The sequence below is a fragment of the Hippocampus zosterae genome, chromosome 4 (assembly GCF_025434085.1).
Source record: "Hippocampus zosterae strain Florida chromosome 4, ASM2543408v3, whole genome shotgun sequence".
Classification (NCBI taxonomy): Eukaryota; Metazoa; Chordata; class Actinopteri; order Syngnathiformes; family Syngnathidae; genus Hippocampus; species Hippocampus zosterae.
The window spans coordinates 9089984-9098512 of NC_067454.1; positions in this window are offsets into that span (position 1 = coordinate 9089984).

Genomic DNA, 8529 nt, shown 5'->3' on the forward strand with positions numbered 1-8529 from the left:
CGGACCGGCATCTTCCCCCACCATCGGAGCCTACTCACCACCAGTTGGTGATCAGTTGACAGCTCCGCCCCTCTCTTCACCCGAGTGTCCAGAACATGCGGCCGCAAATCCGATGATACAACTACAAAGTCGATCATCGAACTGCGGCCTAGGGTGTCCTGGTGCCAAGTGCACATATGGACACCCTTATGTTTGAACAAGGTGTTCGTTATGGACAATCCGTGACGAGCACAGAAGTCCAATAACAAAACACCACTCGGGTTTTGATCGGGGGGGCCGTTCCTCCCAATCACGCCCCTCCAGGTATCACTGTCATTGCCCACGTGAGCATTGAAGTCCCCCAGCAGAACAATGGAGTCCCCAGCAGGAGTACTCTCCAGCACACCCTCCAAGGACTCCAAAAAGGGTGGGTATGCTGAGCTGCTGTTTGGTGCATATGCACAAACAACAGTCAGGACCCGTCCACCCACCCGAAGGCGGAGGGAGGCAACCCTCTCGTCTACCGGTGTGAACCCCAATGTACAGGCACTGAGGCGGGGGGCAATGAGTATGCCCACACCTGCTCTGCGCCTCTCACCGTGAGCAACTCCAGAGTGGAAGAGAGTCCAACCCCTCTCGAGAGAACTGGTACCAGAACCCAGGCTGTGTGTGGAGGCAAGTCCGACTATATCCAGTCGGAAATTCTCTGCCTCACACACCAGCTCGGGCTCCTTCCCTGCCAGAGAGGTGACATTCCATGTCCCAAGAGCTAGCTTCTGCAGCCAAGGATCGGACCGCCAGGGTCCCCGCCTGGACTCGAATCTGCAATGAAATGGGACATCCCTGATTTGACACTCATTGTCAAATACGTTGCATGCATTTTAACTGGTTAAATTATGAAAAAAGAGATATAGTTCCTCATCCAAAGCTTACCATCCAATTCAGTCTTCCCTCTTTTGGAGAGATGCTTTTCCCTTTTTGGGGCTAAAGGTCGATACCACCACATGAAAAGGAGAACAAAGTGACACATTTTACTAAATCAGTGTTGAACAAAAATATGCTATCAAGGCATTCATTTAGTAACCCAATTCCAGTGAAATTGGGACATTATGCTCATCAATCAAAACAGAATACAATGATTTGCAAATCATGTCCAACCTATATTTAAGTGAAGCATTACAAAGACAAGACAACATTCAATGTTCAAATTGGTACATTTAATTTTTTCCAATAATATTTAACTTAGAATTTAATGGCTGTAATGCGTTCCATAAAAGATGGAACAGCTAGCAAAAAAAATAATGTTGAGAAATGCTCATCAAACCCCTGTTTGTCACATCCCACCGGTGAACAGGCTAACTGTGAATGGGTGGGTGCCATGATTGGGTCAAAAAGTACCTATCCTGAATTCACAAGCAAAGATTGGGTGAGGGTCACCACAAATTGAATCGTTGAAGGACAGAGTTTCACAACGTATAATTGCAAGGAATTGAGGGATTACGTCATCTTTGGTCCATAATATCAAAAGGTTCAGAGAATCTGGACCAATCAGTGCATGTAAGCGGCAAGGCCAAAAACAGATAACATTCAAAGGCCATGACCTTCGACCTATCAGAGAGCACTGCATCCAAAACCACCTTGTCCCAGCTTGTTTGGAACGTGTTGCAGCCATCAATTCCAACATAGTAGTATAGCCAATTAAATAGAGGTTGAACATGACATGCAAATCATTGTATTATGTATTAAATGCAAGTTCGTGCTTCCATTAAGAATAGAGAAGATTTACTGGGCAACATATAACATTTGAAAGGTATGTTACAAGAACATGTTGTATGATTTCATGCTAGTCGGTGTGAACCAACCGACATAATTAAATTTTGTTAGACCAATGCAAATATTTGGCAGAAATAAAATACTGATTCCTGATTCAAAATAACTATCATCCATAAATTATCTTCCCCCTTCAAGTGCATTCCAGTGGCAGCCAGTGAACGAGCCTGGTCTCTATTGAACGCGAATAGCAGGGGTTTCGAAAAACATCTTTTATATTGATAGATTACATTGTCCAGTGTGGGCAATGCATTTGATAAATGAAATGGTAAGAACATGAATCTAAATACAAAAATACCCAAAACAATGCTGTAATCGATCGTGTAATATTGTACAGTAGAAATTTTTGTTGTATGTCATTTCATAGTGCTTTAGGTGCTAGAGTGAATTTACGCCGCATTATTTCCCCCAAGAAACATTTGATTTATAACGGCTAAAAATACACAAGGATTACCGTATTTTCACGACTATAAGGCGCCATTAAAAGTCTTAAATTTTCTCAGTTCCAAAATCTGACTGACAGCCGACACGCTGTTTATATAGAGAAAAGGCGGAAGTGACTGTGAAAGAAGTCGGCCAATCAGGGAAGGGTGGGCGTGTATATATACATATATGGAGAGGGAGAGAGAGAGAGAGAGAGGGAGAGAGGACAGACAAGCTAGTCCGCCAATGGTGAAGGTTGGGCGTGTAAGTGGACGCCTCAAGCCAGTACCAACACTTGTATAGCGCGTGGCAATGTGCATTGTTGCAAAACAACTCCGGTTTTGGTTTCTAAGAACCCCTGAAAATAAATTCGACAAAGAGACATGCCTACGAAGCTCAGTTAAAACTTAAAGCCACCGGTTATGCTTTTGGCATGCGTGACCATCTCACAGCAGCGGTGAAAAATCAAGTCAAGCAAATGAACTCTGAGCTTGCCGTTATTCCCGGAGGCTTGACTAAAGAACTCCAACCGCTGGACATTGGCATCAACCGGGCGTTCAAAGTAAAGTTGCGAACAGCATGGGAACAATGATCGATGGCAAACACAACTTTACAAAGAGTGAGAGGCAGCGCTGGGCGAGTTACGCCACAATACGCAACAACGAGAGGGAACGCGGCGTTTTTGATGGATTACGGTACTTGCACAATTGTTCAATTCTTTCTACACACACACGCGCTGCCACCATGTTTCGCTCTGTTCTTTACTTTCAAATGTGGGAAAGCTTCACACGAGAGAAATGTTGACTTTGCTGTTGCTACTCCTTCTTTCCGCTCGGCAATGCGTAGCTACTCACACTAGCATGTGATGCATTCAATGACAACTGAGATGTGCAGTCCTCTGCTTCTGATACAGAGGATGAGGACTTTGATGGATTTCTGGGTGATGATTGATCGAAAACGTGAGAACATTGTACGATGGCTAAATAAAATACACCCGAACTCAGTTCTGCTTTCGTTGCCTTTTTAAAAACGTGTTTTTATCTTATCTGTATGCCTTGGCATGCTACCGTATGCTTCAAGCTAACGTGTTAGAGTGCGCGCATGCATGCCGTATGTTTAAGCTGGCGTATGTTTTACCACTGTAAAACTGCGGCTATTCGTACGATGCGTCCTGTGTATGTGTAAAATACAGAAATGTCACGCATTAATGAGACTGCGGCCATTAGTACGATGCGTCGAATAGTCGTGAAAATACGGTAAATATAATTTATATATGTTCCTCATACTGCGTGACAACTGACCGGAACAAAATATGGAGAAATTAAAACTCTTGACATGTCCATTCATCCGTTCTACCCCCCACCCCCACCCCAAAAGCCGAATGTGTTGCTTTCGTGCTCGTTTGTACTTCTGTCATCTTTCCTTTTGTAGGAGACTGGACCGTCTCAGAGTTGATTGTGTAGTTTGTTCCTTTATGTGTTCACAAACCCCCCCACAGAATTTATTTTGTGATGCCTTATGTTTCCTTTCCAATTGCCTTGCCATCTTTAAATTTGATTGGCCACAGTAGAAGCAATAATGACTTCTGTGCCAAACTCGTTTGCCTTCCCTTTTTGTAAATGCTTTTATGGTTAAAGAAGGATCTTCTTTGCTCATCTTTTGTTTTTACATAGGTTAATGGGTTACCTTCTTTACGAATTGCAGACATGACTGTGCTCCTCTGCTTCATATGTCTGATGACTTGTAGAGTCTTCACTGGATGTATCATAAGAACAATTTTTCTACCTTTGGATGGAATATCTCCTCGTCATCACTCGACTCAGAGGATGTCTTAGTTGGTTTGTATTCCTCATCTGATCCAAAAAGACTTGAGTCAGAATAATCACCATCTTCAGTGGGATTGTCCATCTGTTATTTAAAAAAAAAAAAAGATCAGAAAATACCATTGCAATTAATGATGTTAGAGAATAGTACTGATAATTCAGGCTTACATGACAAGATAGTTCTGTGGGATAAAATATTAATCGAACACATTAACATGGCAAAACAGAAATACCTTATAGAAATAACTTATTTTGTTTAATATGGGCAAATACAGCATTTGAAACTGACCGGGTAATCAATTAAAAGTCGACTTATTATAATTTTTAAAAATGTCTATATCACTCATTTCCAGTGCTTGGCAAAGATAGGTAAGTGCCGAAACCAAATAATGGTATCAGGCTGATACTGGCATTATTTTAAGGTTATAGTGGAGGCTGCCAATACCAGCAATCGATATTTCAGAAAATTAAAAACTTAATAAATGTAAATTTAATACTGTACTAGTTGCCACGACACATTTGGCGAATCATCTGCGTCACAAAGAGAGGCTTATTTCCAAGTATTTGGCAATCCAATAACAATGATGGCCGACACAGAGTGCGGAGAGAACAATTTTCCACGTGAGCTGTACCCAGGTCAATCTTTTCATACACCTATTAAGATGCAATTTCTGTATATAATTACAATATTTACATTAATTCTTTGAACGCATCATGTGTACTTTTTAATCAAATTTGTTTGAATTCCTTCCACGTTCATCCTATTATATTCCCAGAAGAGGAAATTTCTCTTAGTATGTGGCGACTAAAATGAACGCATATTCACTAAATCTCTGCACGCCAGAGCATTTTTTTTCTCCTTGAATTACATCAACATTCATCCACTAATTTGCCGATTAACGTCTAATCACTAAATTGATATGAGTATGATAAGGTTACGATTCATGCTGAGAATGCATCACTAGTGTGTTTTTATAAGCCTGGGCCAATAACTGGTTTGACGTTTGAAAAGTCAAAGTTTCAATCACCACTAATTCGGCTTTGCCAATAAGGATATTTGGGATCAATAAACGATGAGCGAGTGTGGTTACAAATCGCAAAGGTTGATGACAGTGACAATGTATGTTGCCACAAAAAAAATCATCAAAATGTCCCCATAAAATAGTAGAAAGCTTAACAAACATAGAAAATATGCATCTCTCAAGTCAAGTCAAGTCAACAGTATTTATAGAGCACTTTCAAACAGCCATCGCTGCATACAAAGTGCTGTACATGGAGCGATTTAACATATACAATAAACTCTCCTCATATAAGTGGGGGGGTTTTCAGCCCAAAATGCATAGGTTTTGGTGATCCACACATTTAACCTTTATTATTGTTTTTTATTCATTTATTTAATTTTAACTTTTGTGTTGATAATGGTTCACAGTATAATATTTCGTTCAACCCACTTTATCTGTAAATTGCTTGGTATTTTACATCGTCTTTTTGCAGTTACTTTCTGTATATGGAAAGACACTGGTTCCATTTGCAACTAATTCTCTGCTCAACTAAGATGGCGGCGGCGGCGAAAGACGCTGGGTCATTTGCAACTAATTTTCTGCTCAACTAAAATGGCGACGACGACGACGGCGAGACGACGGCGGCGGGGGGGGGGGGGTGTTAAAACTTGATTTTACCACACCAACGGCCTATTCTGTGGCGCTGTATTGTGTGTCCGACGGCCTATTGAAAGTTTATTGTTTGAGAGGAAACTTTCTATCTTGGTGACAACTCCTTAGGTACAGCATAGTAGAGTTATTCATATAGTTGGTTTCACTCTAATGCTGATATAACACGAACCTTTGAGCCTGCCCGAATTACTTAGAATAACTAACTTGTAAGAAAATATTCAAAACTTGAGTGTCTTACCTGCTTTAATTCTGAAGTATTTGTCACTTTCTGGGGTTTTCTCGATGATGCTGACTCGTACGCTCACTCTTCTCAACGCCTTCCTTTTGTGCAGGTAGCAAAGCGCGCGTTTCCTAATTGATGGTCAGCGAGTGTGATGTGGGGGAGGGTAGCTGTAGAAACTCGTTTCCTGCAACGTAACTGTGACGTTTTGGGGTGTGAAAACAGCCCCGCCCCTTCATAACCAAAACTCCTTCACTTTTCCTCAGAGGTCCGTTTTGAAGTGGGGCATAGTAAATGTCAAGCAATATCAACATATTTTATGAAATCTTGTTTACACCAATGTCATGTACTCCTAAAACGAGCACAGCATATATACATGTGTGTGTATATACATACTGTATATATATACAGTATATACACACACACATATTTTAAAAACGACTTAAAATATTGTAATTGTTCTGAAAGCAACATTATTCCCAAATGCTAATATGGAATTGTGATGAAACATCATTATTATTTACTTATTGGATGCAATTTGTATTATACAGTTTCGATGTCCAAAGCAGAATAAAACGAATTAGATTTTCTGGGGACACGACTGCAACACTCAACTCTTCTTGCAAAGCTTTGTTGCTGCTGTATGAACCGCGCTCCTAATTGATCACGTGCTCAAACTAGTGTGGGGGAGGGGAGCTGAATAAACTAGGTTCAAACAGTGCAACTGCGAGGGTTTGGAGCTGGGAACAGCCCCTCCCCCCTTCATGGCCAACGATAAACTAAAATTGCTCAGCCTTTAACTTTTATTTTACTCTGCGGTCTGTTTTGAGGGGAGCATGATAAATTTCAAGCAACATCTATATGTTTCAGCAACTGTAATAACACAAATGTATATACCTGTTCATATTTTTTAAACCAGACTTAAATATTATAATTGTTCAATGAAACATAATTACATTAAGTATTGCCATCTATGGACTTCTGTCAAACGAAAATTCCCTCACCCAGAATAAAAATCTATGCATTACACATTTGAGTACGATATTACATTATATGATTGCTTCAGGAGTATGAGGTACCGAGTCCCCTGATGCGGGCACTTTGGTCCCTCCACCACAGATGTCAGAATTTGGTTCACATTACCGGCAGTAAGTCAGAATCGTTTCCAGTGAGGGTTGGACTCCGCCAAGGCTGCCCTTTGTCATCGATTCTGTTCATAAACATTACGGACATTGGCAATTTCTAGGCGCAGTGTAAGTGTTGATGGGGGTCCATTTTGGTGGCCTCAGTATTACATCTCTGCTTATTGCAGATGATGTGGGACTGTTGGCTCTTTCAAGCAGGGCCCTTCAACTCTCACTTGAGCGTTTCGCAGCTGAGTATGAAGTGGTTGGGATGAAAATCAGTCGGAAAAGGGTGGAGTTCTCTCTCCGGGTCGGGGAGGAGATCTTGTCCCAAGTGGAGGAGTTTAAGTATTTTGGGGTCTTGTTTGCAAGTGAGGGCAGGAGGGAATGAGAGATCGACAGGCGCAGCGGTGAAGCGGCTGCTGCTTGCTCTGCGCGCTTTGTATCGGTCAGTCGTGGTGAAGAAGGAGCTGAGCCAAAGGGCGAAGCTCTCAATTTACCGGTTGATCTACGTTCCAACCCTCATCTACTGTCATGAGCAATGAGTCGTGACCGAAAGAATGAGATCCCAGATACAAGCGGCCGAAATGAGTTTTAAAGGTGTTCCGGGCATGTCCCACCGGCAGGAGGCCCCGGGGACAACCCAAGACACGCTGGAGAGACTGTGTCACTCAGCTGGCCTGGGAACGTTTCAGAATCCCCGGGAAGAGCTAGGAGAAGTGGCTGGGGAGAGGGAAGTCTGGGCTTCCCTGCTAAAGCTGCTGCCCCTGTTACCCGACCTTGGATAAGCGGTGGAATATGGATGGATGGATATTACATTAGTGATCGATTCATAACAACGGACGAACGTTCCGATACCTGGAACCTGGAAGCCATACGGAAGCTCGAATTAGAGCAAACTCAAGCAAGTCCCGTTCGATACCGCGGAATAACTGTCTGCACCACTTTTTACTCTCTTTGGCACAAAAACAGCAGAATCTCTCTATTAGCATGAGTTTACTGGAATCGTGAACGACTTTCTATTCCATTCATTTACATTTACGTCCTGTCGATCGTTGCATCCAAACAAAGGAATGGTAATGACTGTGGAAGGGAACATGGAATGCATCCGATTAGATGCTCAAAGCAAGTTGCTTGTGGCTCGACGGACTGTAGAGTAAATGAACGTTTCCTGGAATGCTTGACCTGCTATCATGCTAACTCAACTCAACATTATTTATAGAGCACTTTCAAACAGCCATCGCTGCATACAAAGTGCTTTACATGGGGCAATTTAACATATACAACAAACAGTAACGCAGTCTGTAATAAATACGGTAGAAAGCACCGAACAGCAAAACCAAGAACAAATCTAAGTCATGGTGAGTCAAATGCCAAAGAATACAAGTGAGTTTTGAGGCGCGTTTTGAAGATGGGCAGCGAGGAGGCTTGCCGAATGTTCAGTGGGAGGTCATTCC